Below are 21,921 nucleotides of genomic sequence, written 5' to 3'. Positions count from 1 at the left end.
ATTGAAGAATGAAAGGGGGGAAGATAATGGAATGGACGCACTTCATGGTTTGTAATAAGTAATCAGTGCTCTATCCTTCCATCTTCCGGTTCATAATGATGCTGCGAAAGACAATTAAGGAGACAAGTGATGAGTTAACGTTCGTGAAGTACCGTACTGCTTAATAATAAATCCATGAAATCTTTTAGACTTTTTGCAGGAAATGATGGAAATCAACTTGTGGGGTTTGGTGGTTGTATTATTAGCGCGTTTCCTAACGCCGTAAATATTCCAAATACAGTTATGGTAAAAAAATAAATAAACGTTGTAAATTTCATTTTAAAAAAAAATCTAGTAAAAAAAGTAAAAGTTTAACAATAAAAAATAGCAAGTAAGTAACAAATTATAAGAGTTCGAGAAGTGAAATCAAGATCAGACTAAGATAAACACAAATTAATAATAAATAAACATGGATTGTGATCAAAGCAAAACATTAATAATCCAAAAGAAATGTAAAATTGTAAAATGTTCCTGTATGAACTTAGAAATTTAAATATTACGATTTTATAAAACCGCGGATAGCTTATCACTTTCTCTCCTGTTGAGTTTTCTTTCCCCCTGTACTTTGTTGAATAATTTGGTCCATACTATACAATAAGTATAAAAATGTGACTTTTATATGAAACTCAATTAAACCTAATAAAATAATATTAAAAAAAATGGGATAGAGAGGCTGAACGGAATTGTTTCTAAACAAAGACATCAAAGCACTAACATAATCAAAATTAAAATAGGTTAATGAATTAAATATAAAATTTACCGAGCTTTTGGGAGCGATTTTGCGACAAATAGCCAGAAAAGTTAGTAAACGAAAAGATAAGACAATTTTAAAAATAATAGAATTATCTTATCTATTGAAATAAATAGTTTATTAATTGAAAAAAATCAGACGTTAATGTAAGAAATAATAAATGAATAATCGAAATATGTACTCCAAAAAAAAAAAAAAAAAGGAAGAACAGGAAGAAGAGAGAGAGAATACCTAACATAGCACATAATTCGTCCGAAAATCACTTAAGAAAGGTGCAGGGAATCAGATAACTGAATAAACAATTTACAGATAATGGGAAAACAATTTACTTGAAAGTGTCTACTGTACTTTATTTTCAATCGAAAGAATAAGTCCTTATTATGGGCTGATAAATATTTATACGAACTGGAAAAAAAGTGCGCGAATTTAATTTACCATTTCGAAGTTTTACTATGCATAACTAATTATGTTGATTGGTTTCCTTTCTTTCTTACAATAAGTGATTCAGTTACTGAATACATTCTATGAGATCCGAACGAATATTGGGCAATTAAATAAGGCAAGACACATAAAATAAATTTTTCCCATTTATGACATTATTTTTTTTATTAAAATATAAAAAACAAGTGGTAGAAACTGGATTAGGGGATAGGGAAGAAATATTTTTAAATTTATGAAGATAAGTATAAAATACAATTTTAAAAGCACAGAAAGGATTATTTAAATATTAGATTAAAAGCAATATTTGCACACTTGGAAGATTTATATATAATATAGCTTATAAATTAAAGTTTATTTAGTACGAAATAATCGTTACTTATCATGTAATTGAAATAGTAACGAAATTAACAACCTAAATATATAAGCATTGAAAAAATAATTAAGATTAATTCATTTGTGAAATTCCTAGATAATCTGAAACTTTCAATATCTCGAAGTAAATTCAAATTGTATCACATTTAGACACGCCTTTCACTGTAGAAGTAAATAGATTCCAATAACTGCATTTTAGCCGCATAGATAACATTAATAGAATACTTTTATTTGTTTTTCTGAAGATAAATTTAAAATAAAGCCAGTTATTTCAAAATTCTTTTACAGGGAGAAAGGTGCTACTTTTACAATATACGACCTAATTATCATAGAAGATAACAAAAAAAAAGAAGAAAATCAATATACCTGGAACACACCGTACGCTACTCCGTAGAGACAGTACAACCATAGAAAAATCCGTGAAATATCTTGAACATCAAATAGAAAGTAAATCACACAGAATCAGCGCACTTTTCTACTACGCCACAAGTGCTTTTACTAGAGTAGCAGGTTGATATTGATTGAGGATATTGCGAAAACTACGAAGAGCATCAACAACCAGCGGCGACGGGTTCCGAGAAGCTAATGCACAAAGAACAGAGAGAACACAAAAAACCGGCTTGTCTTTTGAAAAGCGTGGGTCATCAGCGAACTCACGTGACCGGACCGGTGGACCAGGTGCTTTCTTCTGTGAGATGGGCTAATCGAACGTCTGGAAGGTATAAAAAATAAAAAAGAACGGTCCGCCAGGTGGGACGCGTGCCCGTCTTAAGAAACTGAAAAGCTTTCTTGAACAAGAAGCAAGATTTACGAAAAAGAGTCGGTGCATTAAAAAATGAAATAAATAAAATGAGGAAGGAAGGGGCATCACCTGCTCTTGTGCCAGATGATGTCTGGCGCGTGCCCCAGGAACAGATGTTTCGAAATCCAGAGCAAGACAAACACTTGAAGCGTGCTCCCTGACAAGATTTTGAAGGGGGGTCTTCAAGATGTTGCCAAAAATAAACTTTCATTATGTACTGAACCGAAGGTCCGGTCCGGTCATTGTTGAGAAGTGAAATGAGCACAAACGTCTTCTCTTTTCCAAATATGCACAGATAACATAAACACATGATTTACACATTCATCATACGGAAATTGTGCAGATTACTAAAATGAAAGTCAAGTATTTTTCCCATATTAATAAAATGAGGCGTTTTTTCTTTCTATTTTAAAATAAATAAGTAAAAATATTTTACTAAGAAAAGAGAAATCAGGACGAAAAAAAAAAAANAAAGAAAAAAAAAAAAAAAAAAAAAACTTGCGAGTAACTTAATAAAACAAGAGCCATTCCAGAAAAAATAAACATTTACAAATTTGGGAGTTAGTTAGCTTTAACAAATCGAAATTTTTTTTTTTTTTTAATATTTCTAATAAAACCAATTTTTTATGCATCTTTCGCTTAATAAGGGAAAATAATTTGTAAAGACGGGTTATTTTGATACTAGATAAGATGAGAAAATTAACTTCAATATATTTTGTCATTAACTACAAAAGAATAATTACATATTTCTTTTTTAATGAAAACAAACATTATACGATAACGTAGATCGTTTAACATGGGGAAACAAAACATAAAGAAGCTTAGTTTGATAATATATAAGATTAGAGCAATTAGCAGCAATATATTTTGTTATAAAAAACAAGTAACTAACTGCTTACGCAAAAAAAAACGTGAAAAGAGAGCAGAAATGACTTTTTGAAAAGTGTGAAGAAACTATTTTTTACCGAGTATCAATTTTAAATGTTCATGTAATAACTTAAAAATATATTACATATACACCATTATTAGTGAGGTAGAGTAAAGATCTCCAGCACACTTCGGTCGTACACCTCTTGTGTCCAGCAGAAAAAGTTCTAAAAAAATTCGGCAGTGATAAACAAAGTTAGTGGGAAAAAAAAGTAGGGGATGTAAACAAAATCTTTGCTTTGCCAATTGCTATAAATTCCTTAAATAAACTAAACCAAACTTTGAGAATTAATCATATATTACTTTTTTAAAAAAAATGACCCAACTTAGTCACAAACTAATTGTCAACAACAAAAATCAATACCCATTTACAATCAATTGAATAACTATCAGACCATAACCCCCATTTCATGTAATTCTGCACTACACTCTGTACTCTCTGACTGCGCTGAACCGTAACGTGCATGAATTGACTATTAAACAAGAAAACCAACTTCGTGGTCGAAGTAAAAAAATAAAAATAAAAATGCACCATCTGTCGAGTAAAAATCGTGCGACCCTGTCTATCGTGCTCAACTATTTTTTGATGGAGTAATAATAAAATAGGGCAAAGGGTAACAGGTGACAAGCAGACGATATCTGATGAGGGGTGTGATCATCCATCCAATAAATTCTTGATTGAAAGTAGCCAAAAGGTGAAATTTGGCGTGTGAGGCGACTATTAATGATTTGTCATTAAAAAGAGAAGGCGGACACTTATCTCTCTTAGAAGTTTACTTTTTATAGTTGATGACGTGAGTTGAATGTAGACGTATCTGGAAAGGACAGAGCTGCGCAATTCGTCCTCTACTTTGTAGTGCGCAATTTTGCATGAATTCTTAAGATAATTTTGGAATTTCAAACGTATGTATGTTATTTTGGCAGAGCTGTTATCAATAAAAAGCGGATCATTACATCTACACCTCATATCTACTGAGAACTGGAAAAATATGCATATATATTTCATTCATCGTAAGCGTAACTTAGAAGCTTAAATGCTTTTTTTTTTTTACCATCTAATATTTGTTCGAAAATGCTGATATCAAAAATATGCTCAACAACATTTAAAACATATTCCCAAAAGTTTTTTTTATTTTTTTTCTATCTTGTTATACACAAATATATACTACACGAAAAATGCATTTAACAAAGTAGTTTTATAAACGCTGCCGCAGTAATTTCGTTTATAGCACACAAGTCAGGTAACAATTTTGCTGAGCAGAATCAATGCAGCATTAATTTTTATCATGCACTTTCTATGTTAAAAACCGTACTCAGAATAATAAACAGTTATTAATCAGTATTCCGATCCAATTACTCAATAAAAGTGAGTGTAATTCGCTGTATCAACACTAATCTAATAGAATGAAAAGTGTAAATGGTTTTGTTGGGAAGTACGGCTAATTCAAAACAATAATCAAATCAAATTTTCATATTATTAATAATATTGTGGTAGACAGAGCTATCTTGTTTCTGAAAAATAAATCCTAATAATGCAACACTTGTTCTACCAAATTTTTCTTTTTTGTGAAACTGGAATCTTCCTTTAAAAAGAACGCAAATGAATCGACACTCCACGTGCCATTTCTTTCCCCAAAATTTCAAAGCAAATTCTTTGTTTAAAATCAGAATTGTATAAAAAGTTGGAATTATTACAGAACATCTAAATTAATTAACGAAAATACCGATCTGCGATACAGTTTTAATTTATAATTCGACTACAAATTTAGAAGGGAGAGAGGTTCAACACGAGATTTTAACTTTAAAAATAGTAAGTACAATTTAGAAAAACCATAAACAAACTGTTTTAGATCCTTGTCTACACGCTTTAGTTAGTTAACAGATTACAGACGGCAGCTATGCAAACACAGAAAAAGAAATGCGGCAGAGGAGAGTGTATATATAAAATAAACATGCAAAAAAAGATGGGAGACTGTTAGAGCACCAGATGGCTGTTGTGGTAGACGTAATGTCCCTAAGGGATATTGAATTTTGAAAATCGGATTGAGACAATTTTTAGTTTCATCAAAAACCCACAAAGGAGTACTACAATTGAAAAACCCATTTTAATGTAGGTGGGGAACGTCCCACTTAATATTGCGACGCCCAATTTCTAGTTTTCTCCCCTTTATTCACAAAAATAGAGATTTTAATCAAGCACAAAAATGACAGCTGTACTTTCCCTGAAGTTGTTTGTTCCCATATCCCGACAACGGTTTGGGATTTACCGACAAAGGATTGCTTTTTTGAATTTTCAAGTTTAGGGAGGATTTTTTTTATAGCAAATTTATTTCAAAGGGAAGAAGAAAAAATTAACTATGGATATTAATGTGTAAAGGCAAAAGCTTACGCAAAATTGTTCCCTATAAATATTATACCAAACCAATTTTCAGTTTTTTTTTTTTTTTTTTCATTTTCTTATTTTGAAATATCGGGCATAAAATATAATTTGAAAAGTAAAATAATAAGTAAGAAGGAAATTTTTTTTTTATCTCGAGCAATGCATGATTAAATAAATAATCCCGAGAAATTGAAGCGGTAAGATATTAATTGGTAAAAAAACTTCATTAGCTTCAAAAATATACAAATGGAAATAATGTCATAGATGTCTCAAGCGCTCAAAAATAGGCACCCATTTTCAAGGCTCTCTTTATGGAAAAGACGAAGATGATTATAAACTTAAAACGTTTAAGTTGTCAACGAAAAACAGAAAATAAAGATGAGATACAAAACTACATAAACCGTTAAATCGATAGGGGCAAATCAAGGTAAAATGCATTTCCATGCGCAATGAACAGGTGATAAAGAACTAATGTCGCTAACAAGAGAACCAGCATTCATGTGAATGAAACAAGATTCCAGGGCATCAAGATGAGCTGATGTGACTGGGGTGGAAATAATTTTAGCATTGTCGAAGATTCCAACATAGAGCAGTTATAGATGATTTATCTTTAAAATTTAAACTTAAAGAGCACGATAGCTATATCCATTATCAAGAATACCGATACAATTTTGAATTTTCCGTACTACGAAGATGTTAGAAAACTACGGCATTGTTTAAAATTTATTCATCGTAAAATGACCGGGTTTAGTTGATTTTTTCTTTCGAAATAAAAAGTTAATCTTAAGGACTAATTAAAGAACTGATAATCCAATTAATGAACTGCTAAATTTTAAAATAAATTTTATAAGCGGCAAGTTCTGTAACAAACTATTATAGTAGCAGAAAAAGCAAAGGATTAGAGAAAATCTAAATATAAAATTCTCACGTACGTGTGAAAAAAACCAAACCAAACGGGGAAATAAAAAATGGTGTCCTGTTTTTATTGCGTTTCCTCAACCTTATAAAAACATAGTGAAAAGAATAAAACTGTTCTCGAACAATAACAGCACACAACAAACGTATTAAAAAGTTACCACAAGCTGCGCCAATCAGGAAATTAAAAGCAGTGAGAGTGAGGACACAGCAAGGGTTGAGTTCAAATTTAATTTCAGAAAAATCAGTAAAAGCTTAATTGTTTCTTTTTTTTTTAACCTTTTCCCAATTGAATCGACAATATAAAAAAAATTATGTTTTTGATGCTCTATAAATCGTGTGCGCCTAATCTAAGAGCCATAAATGGCACAAATGAATTGTTACTAATTAATTGTAAAATAACAACTGTAGGCTAAAATAAAGTGGGTTAAGAATCTTACATTTTCCTCATCAACCTTTTTTTAAAAGATATATTTGCAATATTACACTGATCATTAATATATGTTGAAAGGGAGGGAAGCATTTTACATCAATTCGCAAGAACAAGCTTATTCTTTCCGTAAAGAAATATAATTAAGGATTTTTTTAATACAGCATCAATTAAAAATACTTGTAATCAAATTAGCATAACCACAACCAATCATTATGGAGACAAAACATATAAAAAGATAGATTGTTCGCATAATTAAGCAGTTAATAATACAGCTGTAAATTTCTTTCCCAAGAGTGTTCAATGAAACTTTGCTATGACAAGAGTTACGGCAACTTATTCTTCAGTTTTACGAGGTAGTTTCAGAATTAGCATAAGCCAACGGTTCTCAAATAGTGATTCGCGGAATCCCAGGATTCCATTGATGGGTCACAGAGGTTCCAAGAATTAAGACATTTTTTAACCAGTTACGATTTTTGAAAACTGTATTTAAATTTATATGGCATTAATAACCCATCATTTATTTAATATTTCCGCTACTTTTCTGAAATTATTTCATTGAAATTATACTTAACGGAAAATTAATTTTTATATCAATAGAAACCATATTTCAGCTCAAAAGTAAAAATTAATTTTTACAAATAAATAGAATGGAATCCTTATTCGTAAAGTAAATATCAAAAGATATGATTTTGCGTTTCCAATCCCATGAATCAGATACAATAACACAAACAAATTTTGTTTTATAACTAAATTAGAGTAAAAATTAACATTTGCACATTATTTCCTAGTTTTTGTGCCCCGCTATCCGAACATGATTGTGCATCCCTACTCTTATAATATAACAAGTAGCGATCTCTGAGGAAAGGAAGAAAAAAGATAATTACAATACCGTTATTAGCAATGAGAATAATCCTTAATGTCGAACAGTGGCAATAATAATTCCAAAGACAAAGACAAGATGCTATAATAAATCTTATAACTTTCACATAGCAACTGCAGAATAAGAAAGAGCTCTTGAACAGTAGCGACCACGCTCAATTTCTGCCTACTTTATTAAGCCATTGCGTCACATACACACACACACACTTCTCTCCGTCTTATCAAATGTAACTATCAGAACAACAGGGACTAGACTCATCATTCGCGGCTCGATGTCAGAGGTTAGACAGGATGTTTTTTTTTTATTTTCTTACTGACCATTCAAATATTTCGAGAGGGTGGAGTTTTTATCGATCTATCATCAAAAGGAATTTCTGAGAAGCTTTAGGATTCTGATAAAATTTTATGCAATTCATGTAAGTAAATGTTATATATAAGGAATAATTTGTTGTAGGAAAAAAAATATAGTAAGGTCATAGTAGACTATAATAAAGCTAGAAAAAAAAATCAGAAATTGGAGAGGGAAAATAAAATAATTTATTAATACGAAATGCTACTGAATATTGTACTGATATAAGATTATTAGAAGAATATTTGGAATGAAGATATGTTTCTTATGTTCAAAGAAAAATCAGGGTTCTACTCCAATTTATTTAAAATAAATAAAATAAATTCAAATAAATTCAATTAATGATTTTCAAAGAATTTCTCAGTATTACACAGTTAATATGCTTAAATACATGTCAGCCAGATTTTATAATTGTGTTGAAGCAGAAATTAAACATTTCAAAAGCACAATGATTAGTTGACAAGAAAAAACTGCTGCATAAATTAAATCTATCTAATTTACAGATAAATAAATGAATAATAAAAATAAAAAATAAATAATAAAAATAAAAGATAATAATAAAAATAAATAATAGGTTTGAAATAACTCAATTTCAAATTATATGATTGACCTAATAATATTAATTCTAGTGAATTTGTAGATTAGAAATAGTAATATGAAACCACGCAATTTTTCTGTATATTCAAAAAATAATTTCACTCAATAAGGAAAAAATACTATTATATACTATTAGTATTCAGAGAAAGTGGAGCGAACAAGAGCGCCGGCCATAAATGATGTCATTATTATTATTCCTAATATTTTTGACTCCATTCACCTCTTTGTCACTAAGAATCACAGTTTACCTTATCCCCTCTCACCTGACATGACACGCTACATTACATGAACACATATAACACTAGATCATTTATCAAATTTTATTTTTACGCTTTAACTATGTGTAGTAATACATTGATGAAAATATAATGGTTTGGTGTGCACAGACTGATTCTAATGAAAAATAAATAAAAAAAAAAGTATAAAAATATTTATCCTGCTGATTTTATGTGTTTTAATTTTAATCAGAATGTGTGATGTCACATTTTTAAGAACTCCCCCCGCTCCCATCCAAGCAACTACATCGTTTATGGACAGCATCTGTCGAAAATATGCAAAGTAGGAGAAAATATAGAAATGGAAATGAGATAACATGATCCTATTAGATATGGATGTGAAGTTATCATAAACGGGATTAATCTTTTGTAACGTGAAAAAAGTACTCAGAACTGTTTAGGAATTAAATTGAATGTACGGTTTAGTGGCACAAGGTCCAAATGAGAACATGCTGCGCCACAGAACAGTTTAGGATAAGAATGCACAACCTGTGGACTTTGCAATACTCGGTCCCTACTTTTCAACCAAAAATTAATTGAAAACATATCACTATAGCATAGGAAATTTAATTCCAAACTAATTTTAATAAATTCTAAAAATTGTAACCATAAATTTCTTAATATTCAGATAAGATTGTGAGGAATCAAAAGAAGAAATCTTTTTCAATGTTTCAATTTAAATAAAAAAATAATTAAACAAGATTAAAAAAAATGCAATTCAAAGATTTATTTCAAAATTAAAAATTCAAATAATTTATACATTTAAGTAAAAAATAATATTTTTTTCCAAAGACAGTTGAAAACCATTTAATTTTAATAAAGAACAAATTCACCAGTCACAAATGAGATAGTATTGTAGAATTTATAAGTTCTAGTAATTTTTGTTAAAATAACTCTTCCTGGCATAGAATATAATTTTTATTAAAAATAATTAAAACTCGGTGGATACAAAAGTAATAAATTGGGTTACATCTGCTGTACCCAGTTTTTAGTTTTAAGCTTATGGAAAGTTAATAATTTTTTTTAAAACAAAACTTATTAAAATTGCTTGATTTCTTCAACTGAGTTATTTGCTTTCAAATTTTTTAAACATATTCGTTAACAGTGGAATCGCAAACCAAATTAATTCAAAAATAATATACATCTAATTCATATTTTTAAAGTTAGGTTAAGTTGGATTTTTTTAAAGTATTTATTTTGTTCTTATTGCATTTAATTATTATTCATTGATGTAAAATCTGCATTCAATTGCGGTTCTCGAAAGACATTTGTGCGCATGCCCAGTTTAGAGGAAAAATTATACGAAACAAAGGAATTCCAATGATCTATATCATAACTTCAGCAAATTTCTTTTTTTCTTCTTGCAAAAAGACAAATATTCTTAGCTTTTAAATTTTTTTCAAATTAATAATTAATAATAAATTAATAAGCATTTAAAAGAAGCTAACGAAAATTTACTTTAAAAATTTTTTTTTTAACTATTGCCAAAAGAGACACATTTAAACACGAATCTTAATAAGTGAGTAAAATTTCACAAGAAAAACATCATGACACTTAGGTTATTTGTTCCCTTATAAATGAAAGCGTTGTTTACTTCGTATGTATTTCAATAAACTCAGAAAAAGTGAAATTAATTCGAACAAGTACCAGGAGAAGGGTGAGGCGATTCTCCACCTACGCATTCTGCATGAATACGTAAGAGAGGCCAAGAATAAATCACTTAACATTCTTATTTCTTTTTTACTTTTTAGGTATCATATTTTTAAGAGGTTCAAGAACAATCTTTCGAGCAGTTTTCTGTTTATTTTTACGAGCTTGTAAACAGAGTAATGTACACGTAGAAACTATTTTTTCTTTTTAAAGAAGCTAAATAAAGACATTTTTCTAATGGGCGTATTTAAATAAGTGTAAGATATTACTGGCCCAGAGGCAGCGTCACGGAAGAGTTATACTTCTTAATATATTGTACATAATTCTGTAAGCTAAATCTTTCGGTCTGATCGTCAAGCCTTAAATAGCCAAAGCCTTACAATGATTTGCATGGGTCTGTCCAGACATTTTGTGAAAGGTCCAGTTTTTGTGAAAATGTGAAAAAATTACTCACATTCTTTCAACCAGGGTCCTGCTTTTATGAATTAGTGTAAATAGGGTCCGTTATTGCAAAAAAACTTTTTCAAGGGGTTTTTAAATTGTAAAGACATACAAGATTATGGTCAACACTGTAATAGTAAAATAAATAAAAAAAAAAAATTTCCAAAATAAACAGTAATTGCTGCTTCTAAATTAGCGATGCAACATACAAATATTTGGTACTTAGCCTATACTGCTGAACGCAGAATATTCATTTCGGACAAATAATGGAAGAATTGTCTGCCGAAGACAAAACTTAATTCGTTTACACCCATCTTTCTTGTTTTCTGCCATGGGAAGGGTTTATTCAATTAACAAAACATTAATGAAGATAAAAAAAATTTTTGAAGGGTCCGATTAAAAGAAAAATCATTTTGTAAAGTTAATTTTTTAAGTTAAAATATTTTTTGAAGGGTCCGTTTTTATGAAAAGATATTTTGTGAAGGGTTCGTAATCGGACCCAAATTTCTTCTGAACAGACCCCTGATTTGGCAAATTATAAGAAATTACATATATAATAATTTTTATAAAACGCGTTGCAAACCCTTAAACAAAGTGATTTTGAACAAAATTAGAAAAATTTTGACCATTTTAATATGTTGTAGATTCAGGTTGCTCCATCATGCTCATTTTATAAATTTATACCACATTATTTTATTAACTTATACCAAAAGTGGCAGACATTTTTTGCTAATTAATCATAATTAGCTCCTTACAATTTATTTTAAAACAATTTAAAAACTTTGGGCCACCGAAGCATCACGGGAGGGGTAGCACAAAAGTTTCTTAAGGCTACAATTATTTGTAGTTGTGATTGAACAAAATTTGAACAGCATGCAAACATAAGATGAATAAGCATCATCGAAATCGAGGATTTTACTTTGCACAAAGGGAAAAAAATGAAAACATGATTTCACTCTACATCAAAACATGAACAAAAATGCATGAAAAATTAAAATATAGATTCCTGCAATTACAGAATGCATTATCAAGATTAATCACAGCGAAGCTTGAATTAAAATGATCAAAACTAGCTTATTCGTTGGATGAAATTAATGTCTGTGTCTTTAATATCACCTCTACTGTGCTGATCTCAATAATGATGTAAATTGTAATAAAATAATTTGTTTTTCTTATTTAAATAATAATGTGTGACCTTAAATACATGGTTTCATTTCTAACGAAGATCTAAAAAAGATAGAATAAGTGTGGTCATTATATAGTGGAGAAAACTAAATGTCTGGAACAATCGCATCAGGTTTTGATTATTTTTCAAAGCTGGATAAAATTGTAACAGTTTTAGGCATAAAATTATAAGAACATCGAAATTAACATCAATGGAAAAATTTGAAATCCAAATTCTGTATAAAACTTACAGTTAAAAAAAAAAAATTAATTAAAAAAAAAAAGTTTGATAGATATAGAAATACGAGAATATACGAGTGATATAGAAATACGAGAATAAGTCAATAATTTTTATAAATTTAATTAGTCTTATTTATAAGCATAGTTTCCTTTTCAAAAGAAAATAATATTTAATTACAGCTGGGAATAAATGCAATAAAAATTTATTATTTATGTTAAAAAAATTGTAATAAATCGTGATGAAAGTGCTAAAAATAAAGTGAAATTTGAAACAATGTTATAAATACCCCATTTGAACCCATGGATAGTATTACTTCGCATAAGAATACTATATTGTATAATTATGTAAATAAAATGGTCAACTTTCTAAAAAGAAATAAAAGTTTAAATGAGTGTTTTTAATAAAGCAACACTCGGGAATCTAGAGATAAAGCCTCAACTCTTTACAGTAGTCTGGCGACCAGGAAATAAAACAAGAAGGGCTTTGTTTTAGCAAGGCGCCAAACTTTCGCGTGCCACAAAACTTGCACATTAACGATCCTTCTCTGATTAAACAGAAGTAATCGCATGTTGGTGAATATGATAAAAAAAAATACTAAATAATAATTGTATAAACAAATAAAATCGATGGCTGAAAGATAGATGCCAATATGTGGGAAACTATGTCATTTGGGTCAGTTTCTCGGAAAGAAGAAGGAACCGAAATTTGACCGACTAGTAATTTGCTGCGGTAACTGGAATGAAAAAATATTAGCACAAGATTTAATTCCCTCCAGAACAAACAGAGGAACTGTAAATTAGATTAAATATTCTTCGCTGAATTCAAAATTGTTGTTATTATTCATTTTCTTTCTTTTCTGGTTCGAAGGAGAACATGGTTAAGAGCTATTTTCGAATGTTAACTTATTTACTGCATTAGAAAGAACAATAACAAAAAGAATCTATTCATTTTCATAGCTGAAAAAAAATTGCTAGAAATTAATTTTAAGGTTGCATTTAAGCTTTCGCGGAAAAGAAAATAAATAGGCTAGTTTAAACATCTTCAACCTAACACAAAGCTTTAATTTGACCCTGTATATACATTATTTTTCAAGCTCAGAAGAAGTGACTCATCTTTAAAAAAAGTCAAGTATTTTAAATTTTTTTAAAAAAATTATGAAACTATCAAAATATCGCTGACTAGGCGAAATTTTTCTACCAAGATAGAAATTATTTAAACTAAGTGATATGGAGCTCAGGGTCGAAACAAAAACTGAATAAAAAATAATAACATATTTAAAATTCATCATTATTGTATTAAAGGTTTGTTTAAAATTATTTATAATATTATCGATAAGAAGTAAACGCCAATATTTTAAATATACAAAAACAAGAAGTTTGTATGATAAGTAGTTAACACAAAATTGTGTTTGTTTAAAATTCAACCATTAAAAAGTGCTATAGAAATCATTAACCAATTCATTCATATTCCCCGATAAAAAAAATTATAATAATAATACTTTTTCTAGTATGTTTACACACCACATTTTACTGACGCACTTGAGACAAATTTAATTGTAAATATCACACAATATTTATCAGTGTCTTCATTTATGATTCATCAAAATTTAAACGAAAGTTTCCAAACAATAACTGATAAAAATGAAAATGAACCCATTACATATAAAACTCAGATATTAAGCTCAACAATGAAAACGTATGATGCTTCATCTTATAATAAATAAACAAAAAGAAAAAATAAATAAAGTACAAATTTTAAAAACTACGTATATCAATGGACTGAACAGGAGAAAATAATTCTGCTTTTATCAAAATAAAAACGCAAAACAAAAAGCCGCACAACTTAAGAAAAACGAGCATTAAGAATGAACCAGTGAATGAATGAAAAATGAGCAAGTATTTATGGGGGGGGGGTTATGTTTATTAATCAAGTAAAGCGCCCCTTTGTTTTTAACGTATAAATCGTTTAATAGAAAAATTTAAAAGATATTATTCAGCCATTACTGATAAATAAATGGAAATAATAAGAATTTTTAGTGACATCAGAGCCTCAGTGTATTATTTATATTTTGCAACTCCGAATAGGATTCTATGCATAAAAAATTATATAAAATTAGCGGAATGACTTCTATTTAAGAAAAAGTTTTGTTGAGAAATTTATATCTTCCAGGAAAATAGACTTATTCAGTAATATTGCAGATTCATAAAAAATGTAAACGAGATTTAACAAAATAAACTAAGCAGTTAGTATACAAGTAGCAAAGTAACTTAACGTGGAGCGCTTGAGTTACTAGTCACCGCATTAAGTAAGGCAAAGTTATCGCATTGGTCAAAAGTTTGGGAAACACTCCTTTAAATCGATTACAAACCGTTTGAAGCTATGACTGGATAATAAACAATTTTAGACAAACGAAACATTTAATTCATTTTTGAGACGTGTTATTCCTCTTTTTACTTACTTAAACATTTAATATTTAATTAACTATTTTATTTTATAATAATGTTATTAAGTTGAAATTATTTAATTTAAAAAAAAAGATTGTTACGCAAAGTACAATTCCTTTAAAGCTTTACTGAAGAAAGGGAATTTTTTCATTTATTCACATTTTATTCATATAGGTTACACGAATGCCTGATTCAAATGCCCGTAAAAACCCAATTGGAATCGATCACTAATACGTTAAGCTGAAATTTAGATGTTATACTTTTCGACATCCCGAAACAGTTCCGGAACAGAGTATCAAAATTCATATCGTTTTTTGATATTTCATACAAATAGACTTTTTTTTGAAGATTTTTATACTCAATGAAGAAAACAATAAAAACTACCGAATCCCTGGAAAATTTTATTGATTGTACAGTAAAATTTGGCGACCAAAGGTATCTAAAAGTCTTTATTTTGATTTTTTTCCTTCTGAAATTTAAGAATGTTGTTGTTGTTAATTTATTCCGCACTAGAGCTGCACAATGGGCTATTGGCGACGGTCTGGGAAACATCCCTGAGGATGATCCGAAGACATGCCATCACAATTTTGATCCTCTGCAGAGGGGATGGCACCCCTGCTTCGGTAGCCCGACGACCTGCACGCGAAGTCGAGCACTTTACGGTAGAACAGTTTAACGAAGAGCAATACCGCACACCCTCGGTCCCTACGCAGACTGATCCAAGTGGTCACCCGCCCGCACACTGACCGTAGCCAGTGATGCTTGACTTCGGTGATCTGCTGGGAACCGTGTCTTAGCGATCAGTCCACGGCGGGACCTTAAATTTAAGAAAGTAAAAATAAAAATTACAGCGCAAAATTTAGCGGGATTTATTTCACGATAAACAAGTATATTTTTGAAAATGTTAAAATTTAAGAACTAAATCACTTATTTGATTAAGACTTTTATTTAGACTATAAAGAAAACGTAATTGTCGACATGTAATGGGAAATATCCAGCAAATTTTACGGTCAATAAAAATTCCATACTAACTTACAGAACAATAAATTATAATATTCTTCACATTAGAATTTTAGTAACTTCAATAGAGGAAAAAAAAAAAAAATGACATTACAGTAGAAATTACATATTTAAAGACTACAAATATTTTGAATTTAGTGATAGACGAATTGGACAAAATTAAATCTTTTTATTACACAAGATTTTAGATAATTATTAAAACTGGCACTTTATTTTATTTATGTAATCTTTTTATTTTCTCCCTTGCATAATTAGCATTAGATAATAGCTTTTAGCATTAGATTTCTGAATTTTTATACCTTTCTCTTTTATATATTTCTGTTCCGAAAATTTACCAAGGTTTCCCTGAAATAAAATTCTGCACAAAAGTGAAATACGTCGTACCTTAACAGTTAATTCAGCCTGACGTAACATCCTCAGAGGTAGACGGATCATGGGTTCACTTCAAACTCCCTTGCCGTCAGGCTAATCGTGGGAGGTTTTCGCGGTTTTCCTCTCCATGTAATGCAAACGCGGGTTAGTTTCATCAAAAAGTCATCCACGAAGGCAAATTTCTCCCAATACTAGATCCAGGAGTAACCTTGTCTTCTGAATTGGGTTAAAAATTACAAGGCAATAAAATAAAATTATTTCAGCTTGATTAAAAAAAAAAAAGTAACGAAATACTTAAATTTCTAAAACTATACACATAAATAATTTTAAGGTTATTATAATTCTAATTAAGTTAGTTTCACACATGAATGAGAGTTACCCGGCATTAGATAACCGTGAAAAAAGAACAGGTATCCAGTAACCGTTTTTGGGGTGAAAAACCAGGTCAGGGTATCCGGTACCGATTACTAAATTGTTTCACAGAGTCCGAGGAATAACCGAGTAAGGAAAATATGACCTGTACCGGGTACATCTTAATTACTTAGCAGTACTATTAAATATTTAAATTCTCCAGCAAGTAAAAATCTAAATTATTTTGATTGAGGTTTCTTCGCTAGCTTAGACTTTAAGGAATATTTGCAAAGTATGCAAAAAACCAGCAAAAATTGTCAAAATCAAATAGTTTATTGAAAAATCTAGTAGCTATGTAGATAAATAACTCATACATTTTTCGTACATTCACATCAAATAACCTGTATATTTATAAGCAGGAAAGATAATAATGCTTATTATGCAATAAGATATTTCGAGACATAAGAATGCATTGTATGTAAAAGTCAAATGCAAGGGAAACAAAACTTACTTGAGTAGTAATGAATATCAGTGATTACGATCACTACAATAAAAGATCAAAGACTATTTATTTAAATATTATTCACAAACAGAGAAGAAGAAAAAAACGAAACAAAACATTTGTATGGATATTCTGTGAAGACACCAGAATGAAGAAGATTTTCGCATGTTTTTTTCAAGGCATAGCTTGCAAGACTGTTAGTTTCTAACAGATGGTGCTGAAACTTTAACCGTCTCCACAATGACTGATTTACATATGCAGAGAAAGGAGATTGAAAAGTGAAGCCCAATGTCACGGCACACGTGCAATGAAGAAATTGTTAAAGGTCATTTAAAATGCAACACTGTTACCATGAAGTTGACAGAAAAAGTAAAAAGTAATTTTATTTGCTAAACATTAACATAGTTTTCTCCTCGTTTGTCCATTTTTTTTAATACAATAAACAAATAAAATAAACAACAATTAAAAGTTATTTTATGACAGCATACAGCATCTATATTGCAAATTAGCATCCAGGATTGCTAGACTTACAAGTAAAATTGAAATGGGCTTTAAAAAATCTTTTCCCGCTTTCCTTTTTTTTTTTAATAAATAAAATTTTAAAAACAAACTCAAAATGGATCTAGCTGGTACTACGATGAATGTATCGAATTCATGGGAGCATCATTACCTTTTTCAATAATGTGTTTTTGGGAAAATTACTTTAACACTTTAGATATTAACTCCTATAATTTGAATTAAAAAAATTGCTAACACATTATACTAAATCATTTTTTTAAATTATTTTTTATCAGAAAGGGTGCACATAAAAGAAATTACATTATAAATAAAATAAAATTATTAATTTCTTGAAAAAAAAATTTTTTTTGCATTTCTACATTCTGCAAAATAACAAAACGTTGAGTGTTGCATTAAAGTTTTTAGTTCAATGTGACTATTTTCATACCGAGGGAATCACGATATAGACACATACGAAAAAGTGATGATTCCGAAATATTTCTATCACCTACTTCTCTATACCTACATAGACATGAAACTATGTTAACCTAAAAATAAATAGACCAGTACGTTACTATTGCGACCACCACCAGCAAGTTAAGTGTCGGGTTGCTCATCTTGTGATTGCCAAACAATACCTTGCTCTTGTATCTGCACCGAGTTCTATGCTCAATTACTATGTAGAAAGGCAGAATCTTAAATATCAAAACCAGTTTGATTACCTGATAATGCTTAAATCGCTTTCCTTATTATAGCCTTTCTTAAGGTCTTAAACAAGTTTTAAATTTTTTGTGAGCTCTAATGTTTTTCCGATTTTGAAAGCTTTCCCTAACTATCAATATGTATATTTTTTAAAACTTTATTTTTGGTAAAATATTTCAAGATTTTATAGTAAAGGCGGTGAATACGGAACACTGTACATTCAATGCGTTAGAAAAAGAGATCTCTATATAGATTGATAAGTTGATTGAAAAATTAAGTCTTTTCCCTTTTTTATATGTTGCTGACATCCGATGACTTCTTGATGCACTATGGATAGTTCGCAAGAACCAACAACATAAACCATATCGGGGTCCACCCTTGCAGTATGGATGCTGCGGTATGTTTTCTTCTCTAGTAACGCAAGTTAGTTTTACTTAATAATGTTAGCCCATATTTAACTTAGATCTATTGTCTTCTGAGTTGAATTTAAAAATATAAAAATAATGAAATAAAATGAAACGCAATAACAAATCCATTACTTGAATAGGAATGTTCTTCTATGGTATACATAAAAAAATAAAACTAATAAATAAATTAATTAAAATAATTATTTTTTCACTCATAACTTAGTTTAAAAAATGTATAATAATTTTTAAAAAAATCACCGACACCCACGCGACTGATCTGATAAATCTGTCCCCACGCCTTTCCCAAACATTTGAAAGATACAATGCATGTAGAGTAATCGGGTCAACTGTAGGTTAAAGATTAGACGTAATATGTTTTAAATGTGTCAATCTTTTTTCTATTTATCCATATTGGAGATAGTCGCCTTTAATTAAGGGCAGTTTGTCTGCTCTTTTTTTTTTCTTCTCTCCCTTTCCATAAGCTTTGAATGGATTCATTCATACGTAATAGGCCCGTTTGCAAAAAGGCTCGAATCACATTGACCTTGGATTCTAGAAAGTCATAATTATAGGGCTTGGACCATCGTAAAAATGAGAAATATTCTAAATAGATGTTGTCGGACATTTTGAGAATAATAAGTCTGGAATCTGTAATAGCAGAGCTATAAATTCTATAATTACTTATATCTGTACAATTTACAGAAATTTAATTTAAAAAGTTATCTTTAAAGCTTCACTGTTACGTTATTATAATTTTTTTCGGGGGGGGGGAGGGGAGAGGGATTGGTGATGAACAGAAGGAGAATTAAATATTTTTTTCAAATCAATAGCCTTCGTACATATAAAAAAAGAAAAAACTACAAAATAGAAAATTTAATAAAAATAAATTAATATATTTAAATTTTTTAAGGAATTTGTAAGAATATCAAAAAGGCGATTTGCCATTGATTTACAATAAACTGGCAAAAAATCTTTATGCATATGATTAAAAACATCAGACTTTTAAATACTGAATATACTGCCAATCTATCACATATGTACCAAAAATTTTAAAAGCCTTATAAACCACATTAATGTGTATAGACATATGCATGTAGTCACTTATGAATTCAAACGAAGGCCATTTAATTTCATAATTTCGTAAAAATTTCAGTGTTCAACTTCATCATCTTCAGACTAACTTTAAAAAACAAGTGTTATTTATGAAAATTTCCAATTTTTTGCTATTAATACTTATGCGCGCCGAAGTCAGTAGATGTAATGAATTATTATAATAATGAATAAAAATAAATACATGAAAGACAGTGTTTTGAAAACACCCTACTGTTGTACTGACGCGTGCATAACAATTTTACAACAAGAATTAAATAGTATTTCAACAATGATTGATGTATAGATGCAGTAGAATTATATTACATAGAATTATATTACACAGAAATAAAAGGCAAATAAGTAATAACGACAAATAAAAGCATGCATTAACAAAAGGCATTAACGCTCAACAGAATTTATTACAATGGACAAAAAAAAAATCAACACTCCTCCAACAAGAGTCGGATCTGACAAAACCTCTGAGTTCATTAAACAGTTTCTTTAATGTTAACGATTTAGCATTTATTTAAAAAAAAAATAATAAGAGCCGTATCTCCTTAAAATTTCAAATAAATAAATAAAACAGAGCATAGCGGATGTATAAAATTTGCACACTTGAGCACGTTTCAGAGGACTTATCGCAGATACGATCCCCCACAACACAACTCGGGGTTGATGAACGATCTTTTTTTCTGAAGTACCACGATGGAAAAGTCACTTTTATAAATGATATTAAGGTAAGACGATAGCGGCCATCATGATTTTTTCCTAAAGAAAGAAAAGGTATTGGTTTCAGGCGTGGTATGTTGTACTCATCTTTCATAAGATGTGTTCCTAAGATAGAATCTATGTCAATGGACACGTCCTTCTTCCCGGTCATATCTTAATTCAATTTGAAATGAGAGAATGGTGGAAGCTAAAGCACAACTCTTCAAAGAAATATTCCTTTTTTTTTTAATTTCATAATTCTTCTACTTGAATATAAAAACAAATTTCTTCTTATGACATAATCATGTTAATGATGATATAAATCAGTTCTAAGTGCTAACAAGAAAAACATTTATTATTAAATGAAAACGTTTTTCCACGTGTATGTGTCTCGTAGGCTAATTGAATTTGGTAATGTCGCCGGCATTTTGTCATGCGCAAAGCTAAGTAGTTAATTCGTTGGTACTTTAGGTTTATTATAACATGCCTACATGCTTTTTGAATATTTTAGTACTATGACCAGGAAACGTAAGAATTACTCAATCCTAGCGAATTTACTATGGCATTTTTTTTTATTTTTTTTTGCAATAAACATTTAATAAGGCTATTTAAACGGTCATTGAAAGGCAGTATCTGGCCATTCTGTATAAAAAAAAATTGAAGGGTCCGTTAATGGAGTAAAACATTTTTGAGATGTCCATTATAAACTTAAAAAGTTCTGCGGAGAGTCGTTAATGGATGCAGATTTCTTTTTAATAAACTACAGATTAATCATTTGAGTGTTACTTAAATACACTTATCTCAAAGATGGGATCCCAAGTAAAATCAAAACAGTTGGTCAAAACAATAAACTGACAACTCACACTGTTTCCAGTGTGCATGGACCCTCTGTGACAAAAAATAGTCTGAAGAATTCGATTAAAATTGCACTAGCCGTGGGAGGTTTCGTAGATTTTCTTTCTGTAATACAAATGGGGATTGATGTTCAATTTTTAATACTACACGTTAAAGAAAACCACCGTTATTAGAGTCTAAAAGTAGCCGATAAGGTTAATGAATTAGTTCGTTATACACAAATTAGTTCGTGGAATTCGACACCAAAAAAAAACAAATCAAACTTTATACTAAGTTTTTTGGAGTCTAGTTTGAGAACCGAATTCCAGATGTGC

At 29.7% G+C, this 21,921-nt stretch overlaps 1 protein-coding gene across 1 annotated transcript in view; it reads right to left on the bottom strand.

Moving 5' to 3' along the window:
- LOC107440892 (uncharacterized) overlaps nucleotides 1-21,921 on the bottom strand; it is an 80,743-nt gene that overhangs the window by 41,694 nt on the left and 17,128 nt on the right. The window lies entirely within an intron of this gene.

Source organism: Parasteatoda tepidariorum, chromosome 3 (genome assembly GCF_043381705.1).
Source record: "Parasteatoda tepidariorum isolate YZ-2023 chromosome 3, CAS_Ptep_4.0, whole genome shotgun sequence".
Lineage (NCBI taxonomy): Eukaryota > Metazoa > Arthropoda > Arachnida > Araneae > Theridiidae > Parasteatoda > Parasteatoda tepidariorum.
This window is presented reverse-complemented; position numbering and strand designations above follow the sequence as displayed.